This window comes from Notamacropus eugenii, chromosome 1 (assembly GCF_028372415.1).
Source record: "Notamacropus eugenii isolate mMacEug1 chromosome 1, mMacEug1.pri_v2, whole genome shotgun sequence".
NCBI lineage: Eukaryota > Metazoa > Chordata > Mammalia > Diprotodontia > Macropodidae > Notamacropus > Notamacropus eugenii.
Window position 1 is genome coordinate 553,391,174 of NC_092872.1, and position 25,099 is coordinate 553,416,272.

Consider the following 25,099-nt stretch of genomic DNA (forward strand, 5'->3'; position numbering starts at 1 on the left):
TTAGTAGCATTTCAATAGGAAAAACCTCAGGGGTCACAGATGGCTCCCTGGCATCCATTCCACCGAACCTCCCTTTCAGGGACATTGCTACAATTTGTATCTAGACACTGTTATTCTCCCATTAGCAAAAGCTCATAGCTTTAAGCACTGGGGAGGAGCACCTGTTTTTAATGGCAAATTACTTGGTAATCATTAACCAATATCTAATAAAGTGAAACCTTTAAGCAGACTGAAGAAAAACAGATGTTTCCAAGGTTTAATGAAAAAGGATTATGCACCATCAGACAACATGACCTGACCTCTCTCAGTCACGAGCTTTATAAAGCAAAGGCAACGTTCTTTACTGTGTGAGAACAGCTCCTGGTCTACTTAAGACTAGCCAGGTGCACATATGAACAGTTTTACACACACACAACACACACACACACACACACACACACACACACACACACACACACATACACTTAAAGCTTGCGGGTAACAGCTAAACAAAATATTTGAGCTGCCAAGAAATGACCTTCACTAGAGCTGGTACCCAGTGTTCCTTGACTGCAAGTCTGATGTAGATTTAGGTAAAATGATGAAGGAGGCAATGTCTGTCTCTTGGAAAGCCTTTCACCCTGGCTTTTGTGTTCCCAGCTAATTTATCCCATCTCCCATGGACCGTTCCACAACCCACTGAGAGCAAAATGTCTTCATTCTTCTCGTTGGCTACCTAGAACTTTTTCTGGATTTCAGTCTTCTCAAAGCTCAACCAGCCCACTTCTTCCAGGAACTCTCTCCATGTGATCCTTTCTCCATCACTTCCCTTTCTCCCGCCTGAAAAATATAAGAATAGGTTACACAGATTGGGAGCTAGAAAAACTCTTGGAGATTATCCAGTCCAAAACCCTCACTGAGGAGAGAGAGAGAGATTGGGACTGGTTATATGGTTTCATTGGTATGGGGAACTCTCCCAAGGGGGGATATTCCCACTATAAATACTGTTAACAACCTCTTTGCAGCTGTAAGGCCAAACAAAGTAGAATCTTTTGCTGTTTTTGTTTTACTAAAAGTACCTCTGATTGAATAATGTGGTTAAAATGAAGATCTTCCCTACACATTGATGGGCCTGCCCACTGAGGGAAGCTTGATTAGCAAAGTTGTTTTATAGGAGAGTCCCAAGTACCTTTTGTTTTTGTTTTTTTCCTATTGAGGCCCCGGGTCAGAGGGTCATGCCCTCTGACTCTGAAAAGTGTATAAATACTCTGAGAGTGAGGCTTTCTTTGGGGTTTACTGGCTGGAAGTGTTTGTTTGGCCCCATGAGGACTCTGGGAAGCTGCTAAAGAGCACTCCTCCCACCTTGGAAAACACAGATGTTGGTGCTTCCCTCTCTGGTAACTATGGTCAGACAGTTGGACTTGTCTGTTGAATTATGATATATGTACTGATTATAATCAGGCAGAGGAAGCCATGTCTGTTGATCTTTGATTTCTCTGTATTTTCTCTGAAGTTCAGGGTGCTGACTCCGTGAACGAGGTGAATGATATATGTGCCTGATTAAAGTGATTGTTAACCCCTCATAAGTTGCCTTTCCTTTTAGAGAAGAAGATCAAAGAACCTGTGGTATCCCTCTGTGTATGTTGGGGTGCTTACTGTTACAGCAGCTTATGATAGATAGTTGCCTGGGATACTTAGAGGTTGAAATGACTGGTTCAGGGTTACATAGGTAATATGTATCTGAGGCAGCTCTTAAACCCAAGTTTCTTTGATTTTGTTGCTGCTTCTTATCATGAGCATGCCATGCTGAGCGGTCCTGTGCCAGTGTCTCCCATGTCACATAATCAAAGTTTACATGGTGGTCAGAAGAAGTAATACAAGGACACTCATGGTCTCTCTTAAGAACTTTGGAATTGACTGTGTGAAAGGTCCTGTAACACAGGACTGCTCACCATGGTGTGCCCACATCAGAGAAAGTGCTTGTGCTCTGTGAGCAAATTGAATTGAAACAGCTCAAAGAAAGAGCAGGATGTGCAAATGAAGAGTATCCATTCTAGTGTTCTCATGGACTATTTGTGCCCAACCTGAGGTAAAGCTTTCTGAGCTCATATTGGTCTGATCAGACACAGTTAGATACATTGAAACTTGACTCTAGCACACTGGTGTCATTTCGGTCCTCTTTGAGAATGAAGGACAACCAGTGCTACTTCTTAAGTCATGTTGCTTCTCAAGGAACCAGGATAAGATGGAGGAAAATAATTTAATTCAATTCAACACATATTTACTGTAGGCAAGGCTCTGTGTTATATGCTGAGATACAGAGAAAGGCATAATTTGATGTTTGCCCTCAAGATTTTAGTCTGTTAGGGAAAGGGTCATATACATAGCTAACTATGATATAAGGAATAGTGAGAGAAGTGCAAAGAAAAAGTCCTGACAAAGTTCTATAAGAAATTTTGCAGAAAAGAAAAAGTCTTAATGGAGGAGGTGACAACTGATTTGGGTCTTCAGGGTAGGAAAAGGCTTTCAAGTGCTGACCTCTCAGATAATATGGCTCCCTAACTTAGGTTGAGGCACCATGGCTGGTGGTACCTGAATCTAGGAATGTAAAGGAAGAATTTAGCTGAAGGAATATTTAAGAGCAATGTTTAAGTGTATCAAAGTTCCTTTACTTTTTGAGCCTTTCAGTTAATTAGATCCTAGAGTATTAGAGCTGGAAAAGATCAATCCCAGAAGAATTTTCATGTGGCTGTCCCTCTGCTAAGCCTCATGAATCCTTTAAAATCAAAAGTCAGTTGTGGTGAAAACAAACCCATTTCCACAGGAGTACTCACTAACATCCCTAATCTCTAACATCCAGCATTGGTCAATAAACATTTTCAGACAATGTAGACTCCTGGTCATCCTCCTCAACTCCTCATGTCAGAACCACCTGGATTCTGCCCCTGGAGTCCCAGGTGAACAAGGCCTTATCTTTCCTGGAACTAGGCCTCTGCTACACTTCACGGCCTTTTCCAGACCATGATGGCACACCAATATCTCCCTCCCTAACTCTCCTTTATATGCTGTCTTCCCCATTAGAATGTAAGCTCCTTGAGGGTAAGGATTTGGTGAGGTTTTGTCTGTGTACTCCAAGCCTCTACTATAGTACTTTTTTGCATAGTAGATACTTAAGTTGTAGCTTAAATAGAAAAGAAGATCAGTTTAATAATATAGAAGTCTTCCTCCAAGTCTTTTAACACACCATGGGCACTAGGGAAGCACTTGGGCTGGCCATATGTAATCACTCACTCTCATGACATGACTAGCTGACCCCCATTTTTGGTTCCATATTTCCTGATGATCACTTCTTAAGTGGCCTAATCATGCTGCAGTCTGCTTAAGTCTCCTGAGCATTTCTTCAGTATGGGTCTACCCATACCATTTGAGTATTATGTGATTTTAATTCTTTTGTGATTGTGATATTCCATGATGTACATATTGTAGTATCACTGGAATGATATTGATATTAACAAGAATGTGGGGGGGGGGGGGAAGAGGGTGGCTTGGGATGAAGGGAAGTACTGTACAACTTCCCAAATGTGATCCAGCCTGCTCTCTACTTCCTATTTAATTCTCAGATCTCTGTCTATATGTGACATATGCACTCCTGAAAGTACACATGGTATAGAGGTGGATGGGTAAGGCCATTAGGGATTTGTCCCAGATACCAAGGAACTGAGAAGATGCTAACCTGATAGGCAGGGGATATGGATACAGGTTCAAGCACATAAGGGGGATAAGTCTCCTCACAAGTACCACTTTGTTGGGTATAGGCAGAGGAGTTAAAATATAGTCTCCATCAATTGGTGGGCTTAATGACCTGTCCATCACCTATCTCATCCTAGCCTGGGACCCTCTTATAGGTGGGAGGTTCAAGGGCAAGGGGATCAGGAATAGAGGAACTATGAAACAAGAGTACCATGGGATAGAAGCCCAGCCATGGTGAAAAAAAAAAGAGGCATTCAATCAGGATAAAGGGAACCAGCATCACATGCTCTCCCTACATCACAAGTCTTCAAGCTTTTCCTCCAACAGCTGAAACTTTGCAAGTCAGGAGGAAGAGATGGCCATAGATGGCCAAAGATTTGGTATATTAGTAACCACTCCCTAACTAAAGGCATCCAAGGAATTAATGGTTCCCATTTTCTTCCCTTCCACCTTACACAGTAAGGGTGAAACCAACTGGGAAAGCCTGGGCCTACCTACTATGATTAGAAAGAGAAAGAGAGTATCTTCTGCCTATGTGAAGACACTACGAAGGAGACAGTGACAAAGGAAGGGAGAAGATTGTTGGGGATGGAAGCTCAATTCCATGTGGACAGTCTCGGGCGGGTAAAGGTGGGAACTTCTAAATCTTAGAGTTCTCATGAGGCCCCCCATGAAACACCAGGGAATCGAGGAGTGAGACCGAGCTATCTCGTGTATTTCCACCTCTTCCCGTCAGAAACGTGATGGGAGGAGCATCCCCACCCTCGAGACTGTCCCGGATCTGGGCACACCTATTGTTATCTAACAGGCACGGTATTCAGGTGCAAACTACACGGCCGGAGAGCTTAATTAGGGTCAGGAAAGCCTGAAGGCACTCTTAGCGCGGAGGGGCCCTGACAGGACAGAAGGCTCCGTTTTTCCTCTCTTCCCTCTCCCCTCCCCCTCTCTCCCCACTTACACTTCTGCTTCCAATCTCTTACTGTAAGATCTTTGCCTCCTTGGGAGACTTCTCTCTCCCTCCTAAGGAAGAGTTCCCCCTGCACATGTAACCAGGACCCTGAATAAAGCCTAACCCTTGTTCGACTCCGGAAAGTCTCTTCTCTCATACGTTTATCTGGTTTGGCCAACCGAAGACCTGGGACAGGTAAGGTAAGACTCGGGTAGCCCTCAGGCCTCTACGCCTGGCAGAAGATGAGTTAAATTCTCCAACCCCCATCACTCTAGTGGCCCTTGGATTGGCCATGTATATTGAATTATCACCAACAGTAAGCAAGAAAATGTATTTAAAGTAGAAAGCCAGCAGATGACCTGCTAATGTGGGGTCTTCCCCATCCTGATCCATGCTCATGGCCCCATCTATATGCATGCAGCTATACCCACCTCCAATCACCTCCTGACAACTTAGGGTGCCTCTCATATCTCTTGCCCCAGCTACCAAAATTTCCAATTATGATTCAGACCAATGACAGTGGAGCTCGGACTCTGGCAAACCCTCCAAAGCTAAGAAGATTTCAAGTACATACCCAAGGGGCCAAGTTCTCCCATTGCATCCTGGGCCATCTCCAGTCATCCTGATGAATATCTGGTCCCTAGATCCAGATGGCTTCAGAGGAGAAGTGAGGCTGGTAACCTTGCACAGCACTTCCTCACTCAAAACAAAGTCAAGTGCAAGTCATGTCATCATTTCTCTGATGTCATGGTCTTCTTTGGCAACGAAGGACGAACACAACCACAATATAGTGTCTACTGTCTGCAATGCTAGCTAAGCACTAAGAGGTTAACCATATTCAGACTGGTTTAATATGCTTAATTATTTGGCCATAAAGACATTTTTCTCCTTCCTCCAATAAAGAATATTTAACAACAAGCTTCTTCATTCCCCCTTGGGGAAGAGGAATAAAAGATCTGGAATTTAAATTTAATAAAATTAATTTGATTGTTTCTGAGATACTTGAGAAATGCCATTATAAATGTAAAGGAATATTACTGCATCACAGGTAATGCCAAAAGGGACATATGATTTCACAGAAACTGAGCAGTATGAACTGATGCTAAGTGGGATGAGTAGAAACAAGGGCACAATTGATACAAAGGCAGCAACATTATTTGAAAACCAAAAAGACTTAACTTTGAACAGTTCAATGCAATGACCAGTAGCCATGTCTCAGGATTCTATGAAGAATGCTACCCACTTCCTGAAAGAGACAGGGTGAGGAACTGAAGACTGGCGAAGGAAGAAGAAAAGGGGGTGATGCCAATAGGGATTTAGTAATAGTGATGTCAAAATAAAATGGGTCATCAGAATATTTTTTCTAAATAGAAGGAAAGATGACCAATCAGAACAGTTTTGAAAGCAATATTTAAAATGTGTTATATAACCTTAAAAGATAAACAATATGAAATGGGGATTCATGCTTTTAAACTCCTCTTTTTTGTGTTCTGTTGTATGTTTAGAAAAGTTCTTTTTCGATAAGTTAATTTAAAAAGGAAAATTTTTTTTAAAAAAAGAAAAATTAAGGAATGGTCACCTGCATTAAAGTTCCTTTGGCTTTAAATCTTTTGATTAATTAGATAATAGAACATAGAATGTCTAAGCTAGAAGGAATCTCAGAGTTTATTCAGTCCAATCTCTTATTTTATAGATGAAGAAAATTAGCCTCAGGGGAAAAAAAAAGTGATCAACTCCAGATCACATAGACTGCGAGTAGCAAAACTGGCACTTAATCCCATGGTTTCTGACTCCAAATTCATTGCCCTATCAATTCCATTTTATTGTTCCTTTTCACTGATATCACCATTTAACATTCATGTATTAATAACAGTTCATATTTTTGGAATGTTTTAATGTTTACAAGTTTTGCCCCATAACTTCTTGAAGTGGGATAGTGCGAATGATCGCTTTTTAGGAAAATTGAGGATGAGAGAGATTAGGGGATTTGTTTAAGGCCATACTGCTATGGTGTCACAGCCTGGAGACAGACCCCAGTGTTTTGATTTCAAGTATAATGTTCTTTTCATTATTCTATACTAACTCTCACTTGGTGACACAGTGGATGGGGTGAAGGGCCGGAAGTCCTTCCTGAGTTCAAATCTTGCCTCAGACACTTATCAACTGTGTGTCCCTGGACAAGTCACTTAATTCTATTTTGCTCAGTTTCCTCATCTGTAAAATGAGCTGGAGAAGGAAATGGAAAACCACTCCAGTATCTCTACCAAGAAAACCCAAATGGGGTCATGAACATCACTGAAATGAGTGAAAAGACTGAATAAATCTCTCACTATGTATTCCTTCTTCTTGAATGGAAGTATCTGGAAGATAAGATCTACACTCCTCTGCACCCTTCATGGTCCCTAAGACAAGGCTTTGCATCTCCTAATAATTCCAAGTTCCATTCCAAACAAATATAAGTTCTGTGAGGGCAGGGACTGTTTCATTCTTAGCTTTATATGTCCTGAGCCTAGCACAGGTGCTTAGTAAGTGCTTGTTTCGTCATGAGTAAATAGATAGCTAAAGCTGATATATCAGTTGAAAACTTGTCTATACTACTATGTTATGGAAATACTTGTTTTATTCCTTAAGTTTAGATGAAAATACATAAAAATTTAAAAAAAAGAAAATTTAATCTTGGTACTTTCCACTTAATCTCTTAAGGAAAGGAATACACATGTTATGATCCCCACTTTACAGAGGAGGAAACTGAGGAACAGAAAAAATGTGATTGGCCAATGGTCACATACCTAGTTCATTGGTTGTTGTCCTTCATTCTTGTAGAAGACCAAAATGACATCACCATGATAAAGTCAAGTTTCAATGTGTCCAACTGTGGCTGATCAGACCAATATGTCCCGCAGGTTGGGCGTGGATAGTCCGTGTGAATATTTGGTGTGGATACTCCAGATTTGCACATTCTATATTTCCTTTATGCTGTCTCAATTCTGCTTTGCTCATAGAGAACAGCACCTTTTCTTATGTGGGCACACCATGATGAGCAGTCCTGTGCCAGTGTCTCCCTTGTCTCACAGTCAAATCCAAAGTTCTTGAGAGATATTTTGAGTGTCCTTGTACTGCTTCTTCTGACCACCATGTGATCACCCCCATGCAAGTTCTCCATAAAATAGTCTTTTTGGCAATGTACATTTTGCATTCAAACAACGTGGCTAGCCCATCAGAGCTGTGCTCTCTGAAGCATAGTTTGAATGTTCGGCAGTTTAGTTCAAGCCATGACCTTAGTGTCTGGTACATTATCCTGCCAGGTGATCTTCAGAATCTTTCTAAGACAGTTCAAATGGAAGAGATTCAATTTCCTGGCATGTAGACTGTCTATGTTTCACAGGCCTACAACAATGAAGTCAGCACAACAACTCTGCCAACCTTCCGTTTGGCAGTCAATCTGGCTTCTGAATAGTGAATAATGCTGAATAGTGGATAAATGCCCCTGGTCTAATGGAGAGAAACAAGGCTGTGTGCTTGCTCCCATGCTTTTTAGCATGATGTTTTCAGCCATGTTGTCAAATGCTTTCAATGAAGATGAACATGGCATCAAGGTCAACTACCATACTGATGGTAAGTTCTTCAATCTGAAAAGGCTACAAGCCAACACCAAAGTGAAGGGAGCATTGGTGCATCATTTTCTGTTTTCAGATGACTGTGCACTCAATGCAGCCTCTGAAGCTGAGATGCAACAAAGTATGGATCAATTCTCTGCTGCCTGTGTTAAATTTGGCCTAAACATAGCTAGTAATAAGATTTCAAAGTCAGCCTTCTAAACTGGGTCTCCCGACTGCTGACTACAAGGCCAATATTGTTTCTCTCCACTATGTGTTTCATAAATGTTTGCCTGAGTGTCTGCCAACAAGGACCAAAAAGAGAAAAGCCCACACAAACACTCTTTGTCAAAGCAAGATCCAAACCATGAGCACACAGGATTCCTATGCACCTTGAGGGCAGGGCTCATTTCACCCTTGCATTACATCTTCAGCGTCTAGCATGGCTCCTGAAACATACACAAGATTTCAAATGGATCTGTGTTCCCAATTACTTGGGAGATCTCTCCAATGATGCTGATAGCCACCCATCTACTCCTATGCATTTGTTTGACTCTTACTCATTGTATCCAAGAAGTTCATCCCCTGGAGATCCACACCACATGCTGGAGACCTTCATCCATTACCAGTGGAAGATTCTGACTGCTGACCTGTCATCACTTATCATTGCCATATGACCAGGACATCTTCTTTTCCTATCAGATATTTTTTCTGATGAAACCTGCTTCAAAATTCCTTATTGGTACACACACACACACACACATACACACATAAATGTATATACATATATATTAGCCTCCTCATATTTGCCAAGTGCCTTTCTATTGTTTCATGTGTGATACTTAATTTTGATTCTACAGAACATAACGTTTGTTGAATACTTATGCAGTTACTGCGTCAGCACATACCTGCTAAATGACCAAACTTCTCTTACCTGTTCCATATCACCTTTCCTTGACTGCTCTGACCTGATTCACAGATATGTTCATTGGATTTTGGACATGAGTTGGAATTTAGGCTTCAGCTGTGATACTGTCTCAGGGTGGGGAATCTGGGGCCTCAAGGTCACATGTGACCCTCTTAGTTCTCAAGTGTGACCCTTTGACTGGACTAGGGCCACCATTAAGGACCTAGAGGGCCACATGTGGTCTCAAGAACACAGTTTCCTCTCCTGTAGTAACTATTGTATTCCACAAAATTCTCTGGGAGTCTAAATAATGGTACCTAACACTCATAGCATTTTTAAGTACCTTATAGATGTTTTTTAGTTGATCCTTACAATAACCCTGTGAGATAAGTGTTAATGTTATCTTCATTTTATAGATAAGGACACTGATATTCAGAGAGGTGAAGTAACTTGCCAGGGTCACACAGTCAGAAAGTGTATGAGGCAGGATTCAAACTCAGATCTTCTTGACGCCAAGGGTGGCATTTTATCCCTTATTTTATCTTCCTGCCTCTGTGATAATGTCTTTGTGAAGTATGTAACTATCATTCCAGGCTCAAATATACTATATATAAAAGGGCTGGATTTCATACTTCACTTGTGGCAGATGAATCCTTAAAAAGTTCATAGAAATCAAGCCTTAGTTTCTTCCTCTGGAAAATGAGGGCTTTAGATTGTAGGATCCCAAGGATCTTCTGTAAGTCTTACAGTTATATCTTAAGAAGAGGGAGAATGGTGCAGCAGCTAGACCACCTATCCTTGATTAAGGAAGACCTGGATTCAAATCATTCCCCAGACACTTACTAGATGGTTGACCTTGGGCAATCATTTCTCATCTCTGAGCATAAGTTTTTGCATCTGTAGAGTGGGGATGACTATAACACCTAAGTCAAAGGATAGTTGTAAATTTCAAAGGAGATTACATATGCAGAGCACGTTGAATATCTTAATACACCAAAATCCTGTGAGCTAATAGTACTATTGCATTTTGTATTGTAAGTCTCTAATGGCTCTGCTACATGATCCTAGAGTCTACCTAATTGAACTCTAAAGAATTCTTCCATCTCAGTATAGACAAACTGGACAGGCATAATCTAGCATGACCTACAAGTCAGTATTTATTTAAGCACTAATACCCTTTATACATTTTACAATCTAGCCAAACCAGACAGTAAGTGGACTCTATCCTTCCTCCAAAAATAATATCCTGCACTTTCAAGTTTCTGTGTCTTTACTCACTGAATACTTAGAATGCCTCCCTCTACCCCAGTCCTAGTCACACTCCCCACTCCAGATGCTGCCAGATCAAATGCTGTTTCTCTATGAAGACTTCCTTCATCCCCCTCTACACAGAAGATGGAAGTAAATCTTGTCCCTCCTTAGAATACCCATAACATTTTATTTCTACCCCTCTCCCCACTTATTCTAGAAATATGTTGCAACCTCTGTCCTTCAGATACCCTTTTGGTTTAGTGAGATATAACTATAAGCAATTATGTTTATCTATTCCCAAACTAGAGTAATCTGAAACTGGATTCTATCAGCTTTCAGCATTGATAGTATAGGTTATGAAAGACAGTAAAAGCTCATCTCTGTCCTATATTCCTATACAATTCAGGAAAACTAGAACTTTTGCTAGGATTTTTTTTTTTTTGACATTGGCTTCTAAACACTCAGATCTAATTAGAACCATACATGGTGAACTTCACCTTCTGCAAATAAAGTCTTGTTCTTGACATGGCCACACCCTGATGAAAAACTGTTCAGACAGCAGACATGGCCTACTTGGCTTAACCTATGATGTGATAAATCTTGGAAAAATTCTATGTTACCATATTTGAGGTAAATACTTTAGCCTGGATATAGTCTTGGGATTCTGGTATCCAAGAATACTAAAGGACAGTATAACATTGATTAATATTGTATGCTCTGTTTATCTTTCTTCTCCAGGAAAAGCACTAAATCAAAATGGCCCCAGAGTCTTAAGACTTCAAATCATTTTTTTTTCAGGAGTAGTATATGCAAGGCAAATTAAGCCATAATGCTACTCTAGTTTGTTTTTCAGTCTTATCTTATAGGACACTCTACCCTTACTATTCTGAATGTACTAGCCAACCTTTTTTTTTTCTGATTTTCTTCTAATTTACCACCTCAGAGCTTTTAGTGATTCTATTCCTTCTACCTAGAATGTCCTGCTCCTCACTTTTACCTGTTTGTTGGTATCATATCTATCATTCAAGGCCCATTTCAAATTCTACAACTCCCAAGTAGATTTTCCCTGATCTTACCAAGTAAGAACCAGGTTCTGGAGAGCTTCATGTCAAGGGAGGAAGAGTTTTTATTTTATTCTAGAGGCAATAAGGTATCACTGAAGATTTTTGTGTAAGACAGTGGGACCAGACCTATAATTTGGCAAATACATAGAAGATGAATTGGAAAAGGGAAAGAATGAAAGCAGAACAATGAATAAATAAGATTTTTCAAAAGTCCATGTGAGAGATGATAAGGGAATGAACTGAGATGATGGCTATGTGGGCAGAGAAAACAAGGCAGATGCAAGAGATGTTATAGATGGAGAAACAGAATCAGTGAGACTTGGAAACTGATTGGTTGTGAAAGGATGTGAACCAGGTTGTGGAGAAAGAGTAAGGATTCAAGGATGATTTGTATATCTAGGAGGATGATGGTATCCTTGCCAGAAATTGGGAAAATATGTGTAACAGTTGTGAGTAAAGTGCTGTGTGAACCATAAAAGGCTAAAGAAATGCAAACTGTTGCCCCTTTAAGCAATAAAGTACATAAAAAGCTTCATGTAAATACTTGAATGCTCTCCAAAAGTCTGTGATGATGATTATTTTTTATAAAGGGGAGAGGGTGAATAGTTCACCTTTCTACCCTATTCCTAAACCTATTGGTGGTCCAAGGTTTTCTTTATTTTTCCTATAATAATAACAACACAAGGTCCATGCAGGAATTTTGCAGACAAGACCATTAGAAGTTCCTGCCAAAGAGGAGGATAAATTTAATTTAAGAATATAAAGAGATCCTAAGATGAAAAAGCTTTAAAAGTGCTGGTATAGCAGATAGAGCCAGTAAGACCAGGGTTCACAGTCTTCTTCTGACACATGCTATGTCATCCTGGCCAAATCATTCATTCAAACTCTTGATGCCTCCCAGAGAAATTTTTAGCTTATGGTTATGAATTAGAAAACAGATGCAAGTCTCCTCATACCATAAGCCTAGTTTAAAAACAAAAGAGATCCCAGAAGAGAATTCGGAAGACATCCAATTAAACCCCACATTACCAATGAGGAAACTGCTCACCAAGGAAGTTAAATGACTTGCTCATGGTTGCACAGATAATGCCAGTTAGATTTGAAAGCAGCTGTTTCTTTGGCTTTTAAGATGATAGAGACCAGAAAAAACAGTTCTCAAAAGTAGAGTCCATATTCTCTAGCTATACTGGTTTGACTAATTTGGGGGAGGGAGAGTGAAAGGGAGAGGGAGATGGAGAAAAGAGAGAAAGAAGGAAGGAAGGAAGGAAGGAAGGAAGGAAGGAAGGAAGGAAGGAAGGAAGAAAGAAAGAAAGAAAGAAAGAAAGAAAGAAAGAAAGAAAGAAAGAAAGAAAGAAAGAAAGAAAGAAAGAAAGAAAGAAAGAAAGAAAGAAAGAAAGAAAGAAAGAGGGAAGGAAGAAAGAGGGAAGGAAGGAAGGAAGGAAAACCTGAAGGAGCAAAGAAGAAAAATGTTTATTTTCTGCCTTTGGAAAACAGGATAGTAAAATCCTAGAGCCCCATCTGCTGGAGAAAGGGCATAATGGAAATGCTGGAGTAGGTAATAATAGTTAAACCTAGTTTCACAACCTCACATCATAATTTGTAAAACTATAAGGACACTAGAGTTTATCAGGTTCAGCCCTATCTTTTTATAGGGGAGAAAAATGAGAACTAAAGAGACGGAATTACTTCTGGGTGATCACAAAAGTTAACTTGTGAAAGAGTCAGATTTCAAAATTCAGGTTTCAAACCTGAATCTCCTGACTCCAAATTAAAACTTTCTCCTCTATATCATGCTGCTGGTTATAAGAAGAGGCAACTTATAATGAGTCCTTCCCTCCTGATCTTCTTTAATTTCCTTACAGGAACAAAGGATTGAGAGTAGAAAGTGACTTTAGAGATCATTTAGCCAACCTCCCTCATTTTCTAAATGAGAGAATTGAGATCCCAAGGAGAGATAATGATGTAGTAAAAAGAACAATGGATGTGGCATTAGAGAGCTTGAGTTCACATCCTGTCTCTATCATCCAGTCTAATTAAGATGTACAAGTCAATTCCCCTCTCTGGGTCTCATTATCCTCTTTGGAATGGGGAGGTAGACTCAGATGATCTCAAAGATCTTTTCCAAATCTGAATGCCATGATTCCCTCCTATGTCTATTTCCTTAGAGTGAATTGTCATTGACTTTAATGCAGAACCAAAACTCAGTGGAAAATGTCTTAGGTAAATTCAACGATAATGAAAGGAACATCGTGATACAGAAAACAGAAAGACAAAGAGTCCCAGATCTCAAGGACTCATATGCTACAGTAGTCTTAAATCCTCTTGAAGCAGTCTAGGGAAAAGGCCTACAGAACAGGGTTTGTGCTGCGCCAACTGTAGCAAAGGATTCCTAGAGAATTGTTGTTTAGCCATGTCCAACTCTTCATGACTCCATTTAGATTTTTTTTGTTGTTTGATTATTTTTGGCATAGTTACAGAAGTGGTTTGCCGTTTCCTTCTCCAGCTCATTTTATAGATGAGGAAACTGGAATAAACAGGGGAAAGAGACTTGCCCAGGGACACACAACTAGTAAGTGTCTGGTACCAGATTTGAACTCAGGAAGATGAGTATTTCCTGATTCCAAGCCCAGAACTCTAACCACTGCTCCACCTAGCTGCCCTACCAATCATTATTCCTGCTCTAACTTCACTTTCCTCCCTCTCCAACCTCATTCTAACAGTCATTTCAGCTTTATGTTTTCCTCTATTCTTAAATCCCTTGCTCCCTTAGCCTATCACAGCTCTTCAAACCCCAGCATTATAATTTCCACTGTCCCATCCAGCTGCCCATTCTGGAGGACAGAAAACTTAAAAAACAGGGACTTGACCTGTGACTTTGTTGGTAAAGGGAACCTCCATTTGAGGAAACTTCCTCCACCAATGCCAGTCAATTTTATAGACAGACATATCTAGAATAAAAGAGGTTAAATGAATTGCCCAGTTATATGTCAGAGGCAAGACTTGAAACCAGGTCCTCCTTGGCTAGCTGTCTTTCCATTACACCATTCTGTCACTCTAGCAAATAGCAATCACCATCCATCACCACCAGCAAATTAATTATTGATAATACACTAGTTTAAAAAGTTAAGCATCATTTTCGAAGTTCAAAGCATTCTGAGAATATCCTCTTTAAGGTTCATAAAATCTGATCTTTTCTCATACTTTCATCACCAATTCTCATAAAGCCTTTGTACAGAGGGAAAAGTAGGCAAAGGGTCAGGAGACATTCTATCACTTTTTTTAAGTTAATCATACATCATTTTTAAAGCATTAGAAATTGTTTCTTTTCCCAGATATCTTGAAATTGAGAATAGATCACTCATACCCTCAAAACTCTGTTTCAGATTCCATCTACATAATACTTAGTCTAGTCTACCTACTTTTCCCAATTATATCTGTGCTATGGATAATTCTACTTCCTAACACAATGTGCTAGAGACTGTGATATCAGAGTCTAAAGGTGCTAGCTCAATTGCCATGAATGAAGAAAAGCTTTTACTAGTCTTTTCCATTTTTCTCTTTTCCTACACTTTGAGTTTCATTCCATGATGTTAAATAATCTAAGATTCTCCCTGAAACAAAGGACCATCTTTTTTTTTAAATATTGACATTCTTTTCTTCATGTTTGATTTTTAGTCAAGAAATACCAGGATGACCAATGAATAAATATTAAGGGTCCCTTAAGAGGTGAGGGAAAGTGCATTGTGGGCATGAGTAGGGTGCTACATATTACTAATAAAGAATATTGCATAAGTAGCATTCAAGCTATCATAAGGGAGATGTATGAGAAAGATGGTATGGTAATCATGTAGCAAGAGTAAAAAATAAATTAGGACTATCGTTCTTGATTAGCTAGGATGCTTGTACTATCACAAGAACTAGAAGGGGATTTACAGAAGAACATAGACAAAAGATATATAGAATGAGGTGAAGAAGGGTGGTTTTCTTCACTATTACAAGGAGTATATAAATCCATTAGATCATAGGTATAGAGAAATATCAAAACACTCCCTATATACAATAGAAATCCTACCACAAAAGAACAGGAAAGCTGCATTTGAGAGGAGGGAATTTGAGGACAAAAGACAAGTAATATGGGAAGAAAATTAGAAGAAATTAGGGCTCACTCTCTCAAAAGGAGAGGAAGGGGGCTTTATCTTTGCCATATCATTACTATCATTGTAAAGCAGATTACAATTATAATAGTAACTCAGATTTTAGCGTTTTAAGTTTTACCAAGTGTTTGTGTGTGTTCGTCCTTCGTTGCTGAAGAAGACCATGCCATCAGAGAAATAATGACATGATTTGCACATCATTTTGATATGAGTGAAGGAGGGCTGTGCAAGTCACCAGCCTCACTTCTTCTCCAGAGCCATTTTAATTCTTCTATGCAACATGACTAAGGTGAAAGTTGTACCAAGTACTTTACTCACAACTACCCTATAAAACAGTTATTAAACAGCAACTTAGACACTTAGATGCAACTTAGTATATGACAGCAACTTAGACACTCATTTACAGAACACTAAATTCTAACCAGATCTCCTAATACTCAAAGCACTGTTCTCAATATTAAACTGACACATTTTACAGCATTTTTAATGATTCTTAAGTTTCTTCTTGAAGCAAAGGTTCATTTTTTTTTTAAGCATCTATAGCCTTCTGATGGCTACATGGCTACTGGTGAAGGAATATCATGGTCTTGAAAGAATTAAAGTTGCAGGTCACCCAAAGGACAGTAGAGGGTTGTGACATATCATCAACAAATAATTGTTCGTTAAAAGCAGTGTACAAGATGCCATCCATACAGAAAACATGGCTAGTGGAACTTGGAGTCAGGAAGGACTGGGTCCAAATACTGCCGTTATTATGGAGACTAAATAGTGACCTTTAATGGATAAGTCACTTGACCTCTCAGTATCCTGTATCTTCAGGTAACACTTTACTTTCTTCCATATTAGAGGGAGTTTCCATACTGGGACTTCCTAACATTGATGAAGTCATGTATTTTGACCAAAAAAAATAAAAGCGATATAGATATATATATGTATACATATATTTACATAATTCATATGTGTACATGCACATATGTGTATATATGTGGGTATACATGTATATGTGTGTGTATATTTGTGTACATATACATATATGTGTGAGGGGGACATTTATGTATTAAGTGGTTAAGTGAGGTAGCCAAGAATCCAAATATAGATAAAATATTGGTTGAAAGGAATTAAGATGTAATTATTTAAGACCAATAATAAAAAATCTATTATATGAGTTCTATTTTGTATTCAGCATGCTTAGAGACATGTAGTACATTTCTCACTTGATACAAGTGTTATTCTTGCTAGCAGAAGCAGTGTTATACTGAAAATCTAATGGATATAAGCTTGACAAAAGGAAGTTAGGAAAAATTCATATCTCATAAGAGAAACTGAATATATGTTTACTGAATGAATGAGGATACACATATACACACCTCACAGATAGATAGATAGATAGATAGATAGATAGATAGATAGATAGATAGATAGATAGACAGATAGATGATAGATAGATAGATAGATAGATAGATATAGATAGATAGACAGACAGATAGACAGATGTGTGTGTGTATACCTTGCATATTTTATATCTTATATGGCACACAGTGTATCAAGGATTGGGATGGGTCTGTCATAGAGTGGTTTTTGATACTGTTTTAAGGTCACTGTTGCAGGTGGGAGAAAGGAAAGCTCTAATTATTAGGAACTTTACTCATACGTGGATATAAAACTAGTCTCTGAAACATCACTCAGTAATGATTCAAACAAAACAAGTGAAATTCCCCTTTTATACGACTGCTCTTCAAATACATGAAGGCAGTGCTCATGTCCCTACTGAGTCCTCTTTCCTCCTGAATAAATATCTCTAGTCTTTCAAGTGACCTTCCTACGGATCATCCTCCAGCCTTTTCACCATCCTTGTCTTTCTCCCATGGAAACAATCCAACTTGTGCATGTCAATTTCTTTCCTAAAATGTGAAACCCGGTACTCATCACAATACTCCAATATGGTTGATATACAAGAAAAAGAAAGTCTAGGTCCTGACCTAAGGAAGTTTATAACCTATTTGGTAAATCAAAACACAGAAAATTGTGAGTACAGGAGTGGGGATAGGGAGAGGGAGGTCTGCAAATTTTTAGCATCCTATTGTTAGTGACAAAATTGCAGGGCTATTTCATATGATTTCAAAGAAATCAAAGAAGAAATATGAAGTCCCATGAATAAAAATGCTTCAGGGAAAATCATCCTAGGAATGGGAGTGGCATTTCATTTGAGTGGCATTTGTCTTTATAACAAAATCTTTGATTTTGTTATATTTACTCTTGATTTGTTGGTGTGCCATTTTTTTCCATTTATTTTATTGTAGTTATTATGTGTATTGTTTCCTTGACTCTGCTTACTTCACTCTACATCAGATCGTATAGATCTTTCCATATTTCCATATATTAATCACATATTTTATTTTTCCTAATTATATCTTAAAATAATTATTTTAAATATCTGTGGGTTTTTTTCAATGTTCAGTCCCAAATTCCACCTCTTCCTCCCTCCCTCCACTCCCCACTCCCTAAAATGGCAAACAATCAGATAGAGATTATACATGTGCAATCAACATGCATAATTTCTTACCTCCAGTATTATTCTATTACATTCATGTATCACAATTTGTTTAGCCTTTCCCCAATTTGTGGGCATCTGTTATGTTTCCAATTCTTAGGTATCACAAAAAGTGTTGCTACAAATATTTTGGAGTATATGGGGATTTTTCTCTTATCAATGCTTCCTTCAAGTATAAGCTCAGTAATGAAGTCCCTGATTCAAAGGATATAGGCATTTTGGTCATTTAATTTGCATCATTCCAAATTACTTTCCAAGATAGTTGTATCATTTCACAGCTCCACCAACAATGTATTAGTGTGCTCATCTTTCCACAACCCCTCAACATTGACTATTGCCAATATTTTCTCATTTTTGCCAATTTCCAGAGTGTGTAGTGAAACCTCACAAATGTGTCATAATTTACATTTCTCTTATTATTAGCAATTTGGAGCCTTTTCTCATGTGGTTGTGAACAATTTGAGTTCTTTTGAGAAGTTTGTTCATATCATTTGACCCATTCATTTACTATTTGTATATGTATATATATGTAATATTGTAATTATATATCATCTGTATTGTTAAATAGTATAATTGTGTTACGTATAATTATAACATAACATTATGTATATGTGTGTGTTTGTCTTTCACTGCCAAAGAAGACCATGCCATCAGAGAAATAATGACATGACTTGTATTTGACTTTTGTTTTGAGTGAGGGAGGGCTGAACATAATATTATTGTAATATAGTATACATATAGTAATATATTGTAATATAGTATATAATATCGTATATAATTTCTGTCGTTTGAATACCACACCCTTACTAGAGAAATTTAATAGAAAGATTTTTCAACACTTCTCTCCTTAATCCAGATGCATAATGTTGTCTGTGCAGAAGCTTTTCAGTTTCACATTTCGTCTTCTGCTGTAGACAGTATTACATTCTTTCAGTTACTATTTTTTTTAAGCGTCCCTTTCTCACCACCTCTCTTGTTTTCACCTTCAATTCCTCACTCTTCTCTCTTTCAACTATTCCTATTCCTCAGGTTTTTAACGTTATTTAAAATGATCCATCACTCTTCATTATTCATCTTTTTTTTTTCTGTGTACTATAGACACTCATTCTATAATTCATGACCCCTACTATTATGTAGTCTCTTCATGCAATCAAAACTGTCAAGGTTTCTATTCTAGGCTTTCCCCTCCAGGTGATTTCATGCACTTCTTTGTAGGATTTGCCTTCTCCATTGTGTCTTACTTCCAGAATACTTGTTAGAAATGATTATGATGCTCCATGGTAGGGTCCCTCCCCTACCGTGTCCTGATTATGCAGACCACTGCTGACCCATAATCTTTCTTATTGATCATTTTTTCTTCATTTTTCTGGAAATCTCACTATGGCCATGCTCTCCCACTCCTCTAGGTACCATTTGTCCTCAGGGACTACACAGTTCCCAGAAGTGGACTCTTCAAATGTCAAACCCCTCAGATCTCATCCAGTACAAGGTCTTAATCTCCTTTCACTGACCATCTCTCTTCACCAATAGGAATATTTATGAGTAGAAATCTCTCTTACCTCCAAAGTAAGGATTTTTTCCTTTCCCATCAATTTTCTAATATTTCCCCCCTTCTCCTCACCTCATCCTCCATAGGTTCTTCTCTTTCTGAAACCATAGGTGTCATCTTCCCCTAATTAACAGCCCCTGATTTGACTCCAGGGCATTACTCACTCCTCAATATTCCCCTGCTCCTTCCTCTGCTTTCATGTACTCTCCCATGTTGTAATATTGTCCCACAAAATAACTAGGCAGAAAATAACTAGATTTTGTCCATAATGCCTCCTATCTCCCTTTTCACTGTTACCTCTACCAGATTCCTGCCTTCACTTTGTCTTCTTCTATAAATTTAGAAAGAAGTCCATCACTGGTATCTCTGTTGTCATTCCTTTGCTGTTACCATCCCTGTTTTTGCATTTATTCACTCTTTCTGTATTTTTGTTGTTTGGGGTGGCAAACAATCTCTTTAGTTCTGGTTTTCTTTTTAAAAAATGTTTTAAACTTTTTTGTTTGTTTTTGTTATTCAGCATCCATCTTTTGTCCTATATTGTTAAGCTTAGATTTGCAGGATTGGTCACCAGAAATGGGAACTTGAGCTACTTTACTCTTCAGAACATATTATTCCATTTCTGCCTCCTTTTTTTCTGGAGAGTATGGAGTAGTTTTGCATTATTTGAATATCCATTTCTAGTATTTGAAGGATTTTCTCCTGGTAGTTTAAAGTGTTATTTCTGAATTGAAGCATTAAATTTAACCACTATGTATTTTAGAGTTTTGTAGCCTTGTTTTTTGTTGTTGTTTTGTTTTGATTTTTTTGCTTTGGCTTTTGTTGTTATTTGTTTATTTGAATTATTTCCATTGGAATTTCATTTTATAGGTTTAGAAGTTCTGGGAAGTTTTCTTCTGTTATTTCCTTCATTATGGTATTAAGATTTTTTTGTCTTATGTTCTGGGAGATCAATGATAATCAAGTTGTTTCTGTAGATTCTGTCTTCAAGTTCTATATGTTTTATTCACATGGTTAACAACTTTTCTTTTAATGTTCTCTTTTTTGGCTTCTTTTCTTCTAGATTGTCCTTCAATTATGCATATTTGCATTCCCAATCTATTTTTTTTTTTATCTTTTATCTCTTTGATGAGACTTGTCATTGCAGATTCAAGGTTTTCTATCCTGTTCATTATTTTTGCTGTGAAGGACATAAATCCAGCTCTCATAGTTCTCATTTCTCTTTTAAACCACTCAAGAATAGCATGTTGTAGTTCCATGTTGTCCTCAAATTCTGTTGGATCCTATGTCTCATCAAGTGTTGAATCATATATTTTGCAATATTTATTCATAGATGCCTGAGCTCATTTGCTAGATCTTGAGGAGATATTTCCTTCTGTTTTATTACTTTTCAATGTCTTTGAGTTTTCTTTTTCCTGAAATCCTTGTTATTTTCAGTCTCTCCCCCCACCTTTACTCTTTTTTATCATTCACTTCCTGACTCCCTCCCCTCTGATTGTAGATTCCTTGCGGGCTGGATCTCAAAGTGTCTCAGCCTCCTTCCATACTGGGCAATTCATGGTTCATCAACCTAGATCAACCTAGATCTCTGCCCTAACTGACACTGAATGGCTATAAATGACCCCAGCGGGATTCTCTGCTCTTTTACTCAGGCTTGGTGGAGTGCTATATAGCCCCTCACATACTTGGTGTCCAGTCCTGCTTACCTATCCCACTTCCTCTCTGACCTGTCAATAGCAGTTCATAGTCTGTTTTCTCTGGCATTGGCAATTCAAAGCTTTGCAGCACTGATGCTTCCAGGTTGCTACATTCTGGCAGGTTTTTGCTCTTAAAGTGCTACGGCCAAGCTGGTTGTCAAGGCCTAAGCAAACTTTGACAGCCTAAAGCCAGAGTCTCCATGATATTGGAAAAAGAGAGGGGATACTAGGATGCAGGGGTGAGTTTTACTGTAGAATTATCATGCCCTTGGGTCTGCTAGCACAGCCTTGTTCCTGATAGCATGGAAAGTTGATAAAGGGTGAAGAATAAGCTTAGGGTCAGAGAATCAGTTCCTAGGTTTTAAGTTTTGTCTTTAACCTTTTAGATTCCAGCTGTCCCAGACTATGAAGACAGTCTTTGGCACACAATTTCTGTTTTGGGAATATTTGAGACGGCATGGTGATCAGATAAAATGTTCAGTCTGTCATCTGATTGCTCACATGACTTGGAAGTCTTCAATGTAATTTCCACTGTGCCATGCTGACTTTCATAATTCTATTTTTTTTTTTTTTTGCAAAACTGAACTAGACTTTAATCTTTTTATTTAACTAAATTTGTTTCTAGCATTCTAGCACTTGTAGCATAGAGATGTCATTGAACAGTTCAATGGGAGGCAGAATAGACATCTAGTCTCTTCTCCCTCCACCCTTCTCCAGAGGAGAACTTAATTCATGCCAAGAATGGAAGCAGAAAGTTGGTAACAGAAGCTAAATATTGCTCTTTTGAGAGAGAGAGAGAGAGAGAGAGAGAGAGAGAGAGAGAGAGAGAGAGAACTTGCTAGAATTATATCTATCTGTTCCTTTTGATACTATTAGTCTAAGAGATGTGATTTTCAGGTTCAGTCTAATGCTGCTTGCTGTTTCTTCAGTGCTAAAGATTTATATACAAATGTTGACCCCTTTCCCATTGGTGGCAAAATGGAAGTCAGGGAAGGAGTATGAAAATATGAATATGAAAAAATAATATGAAAATAAATACCAGTCAACACATAGGAAGGAGTTTTCCCATTGGGATTGGGGTAACTCAGGCCAACCTAGAAAGTCTTCATTCTTAAGAATTCTATGTATTCCTGATATTAGGAGACCTCTATGTTTTTTCTATGCAAAAGCAAGACAGTGCCCCTCAATTACTTTAGTTCCTATCTTTTCTATAGTTTGTTACACATGTGCCTGAAGTCTCTAGTGTAGCAAACTGGGAGGAGGGACATGTTGGAGATTGTCATTTCCTCTCATGTCAGCTTCATCCCAGAGTCTTTTCCTTCAGCAACATGAAGTAGGGTTGGCATTGTCCAACTTCTCTCTCAAAGCTTGAAGCCAGAGGTACTCAAAGTCTGAAGATACTTGAAGAAACCTAAAGATGCTTGGAGGTTGATAAAAAAAACTGAAGACACTGGAGCTCTCCTTTCTCCCACCCTGGCCAGATCCACCCTACCCTTCACATAAGTGCAGGGTGTTGATCTCCACCAATGAGGAAAGAGTCCTATACCAATGTCCTTTTGGGTTGGGGTTACACAATGTTACAAGTAGATGTATGGGGCAAATGGGCTTTCAAGTATTAAAATTTAGGTGATGCAAATATTTAAAATAATTATTTTAAAATATACATTTTAAAATTTGCATTTTGACAAAATTTTTACTTCTTTAGCAACAACAAAAAAAAAACAACTGAGTTTAGCACTTAATTTTCAAGAATAGTTAAAAGATGAAACTAGCAGATAGCTCATTCCCTTCCCTATGCAACAACATATCACTTGAACCCATTTCTGGATAGATTCCACCCTAGTTCCTCACTACTATTAACACTGATAAAGGACTCCCCACCAACAGCCACCAGGTGTCCCAGGTCTATCTCAATGAACCAAAGTTAGGATCTTCTGTTAAAAAGGGGTAGTTCCCTGCATTCTTTCCACAAAGGGGGCAATGTCCCAAGGATTTCTGTTTTGTTCAGCTGAATTTGTCTTATTTCTTATATTATTTTGACATCATTAATTAGGATATTGGTTTAAAGGCTTCTTTCATGCTGCATGCCCAGTACACTGAAATTGCTAGTTACATCTCATAGCTGTGTTGAGCTACACTTGTCCCTGAATCTCTGTTGCCAGTTCATGTCCACGTTCAGTGATATCCTTCCTGGAACTTTTGTGGAATTCCTTAGGTTCTAGAAGCAATTTTCCAGAAGTGATATCTAGAGATAGGGTCCCTCATCCAAGGGTCATTCATAGTATAAAAGATAGTAAACCTTAAGTTTACTTTGTAAAGGTTGGGGGCCATTTTTTACTCCTAGAAATTAACTACTAAAAAAGTGCTTTCATCCATAGATGACAAAGCAACAGCCACATTAGACCAAAGTGCTGGCACAATACATAAGATTTGAGACAATGTGCTAGGATGACAAGGGAGTTGGATTTGGAATATGAAAATGAGTTGGAATCTTGTTCCAGGCTCTCATTTAGCAGTAGGACTTTGGACAGGTCACCATCTGTCTCAGGCTCAGTTGCCTTGTCTAATAGTAATAAAACATGTTTACAATGTATCTTATGAAGATCGTACAAGGAAAGTGCTTGAAAATCTAATAGTACCTTTTAAACACTAGTTCATATGATTTTAACAAAGGGCTGTTCTGGCTTGACTCCTTATACTGTGAACTCTAAATCCGAAGCAATGAGAGGACCTGGAATCAGGAAGACTGGATTCAAATTCCACAATAACCACTTAACTAGCTTCATGACTTGAGCAGGTCATTAACCAATTTGAACTTTAGCTTTCTCATCTATGAAAAAAAGGGACGTGTATTTGGTGACCCTGAAAGACTCTTCCAGCTTTAAGTCTATGTTACTATAGAGACTTTTAACTTTGGACAAACCATCTCACCTTTCTGAGCAATGGTGTCTTCATTTAGAAACTTATGCATATCTCATATGGACATAGTTATTTGCATATTGTCTTTTCCATTAAAATCTGAACTCCTTATGCAAAAGAATCATATTTTTCCCTTTATATCTCCAGAGTTTAACAGAGTGACTGATATACATGGAGAGCTTGATAAATACTTGCTGACTGACAAGGTGGTTATGAAAAAAAAACTTTATAAAGCTTAATGGGCTATAAAAATGTGAGTTATTATAATAATTTAACCATGTGTATATTCAGCAGATTGTGTTCAGGTAACACTGAATTTTAAAGTGATAGTGGTATACCACACCTAGATATTTTGAGATAAAATTGTCCCTACAAAAGTATTAGAGGTTTTATTTTTAAAAAGTAAGAAAGAAAAAGATAGAATGGGCTTTTTTCATAGATAGGGGGTTGGGGTAGGAGCTGCTGTATCAACTATCTGTTGGAGCATTTCCTTTCTGGCCCAGGCCTAATCTTACCAAACTCACCCCTGGCTCAATTGCTGCTATGATGGGGCAATAGATGAGCTGTCCCAAGGTTTGCTCCTTACATTGGGAATGCAGCTGGAGAGCACCTGCCCACCATTCACAGCAGAGTGCTTTTATTCATTCCATGGGATATTCATCAAAAAACATCGTTGTGAGAGGGAGAAAATTCCAAGTATGTGTCATCCCTTGCCTGTCTCATGCAGCTGTTTCCT

General features: G+C 38.4%; 1 long non-coding RNA gene across 1 annotated transcript in view; it reads right to left on the reverse strand.

Moving 5' to 3' along the window:
* Positions 1 to 246: 246 nt before the first annotated feature.
* LOC140527608 (uncharacterized) overlaps positions 247 to 25,099 on the reverse strand; it is a 40,244-nt gene continuing 15,391 nt past the window's right edge. The window contains exon 3 of the long non-coding RNA XR_011974871.1: positions 247 to 819. This is a non-coding gene — a long non-coding RNA (uncharacterized lncRNA). The remainder of the gene's footprint in view (positions 820 to 25,099) is intronic.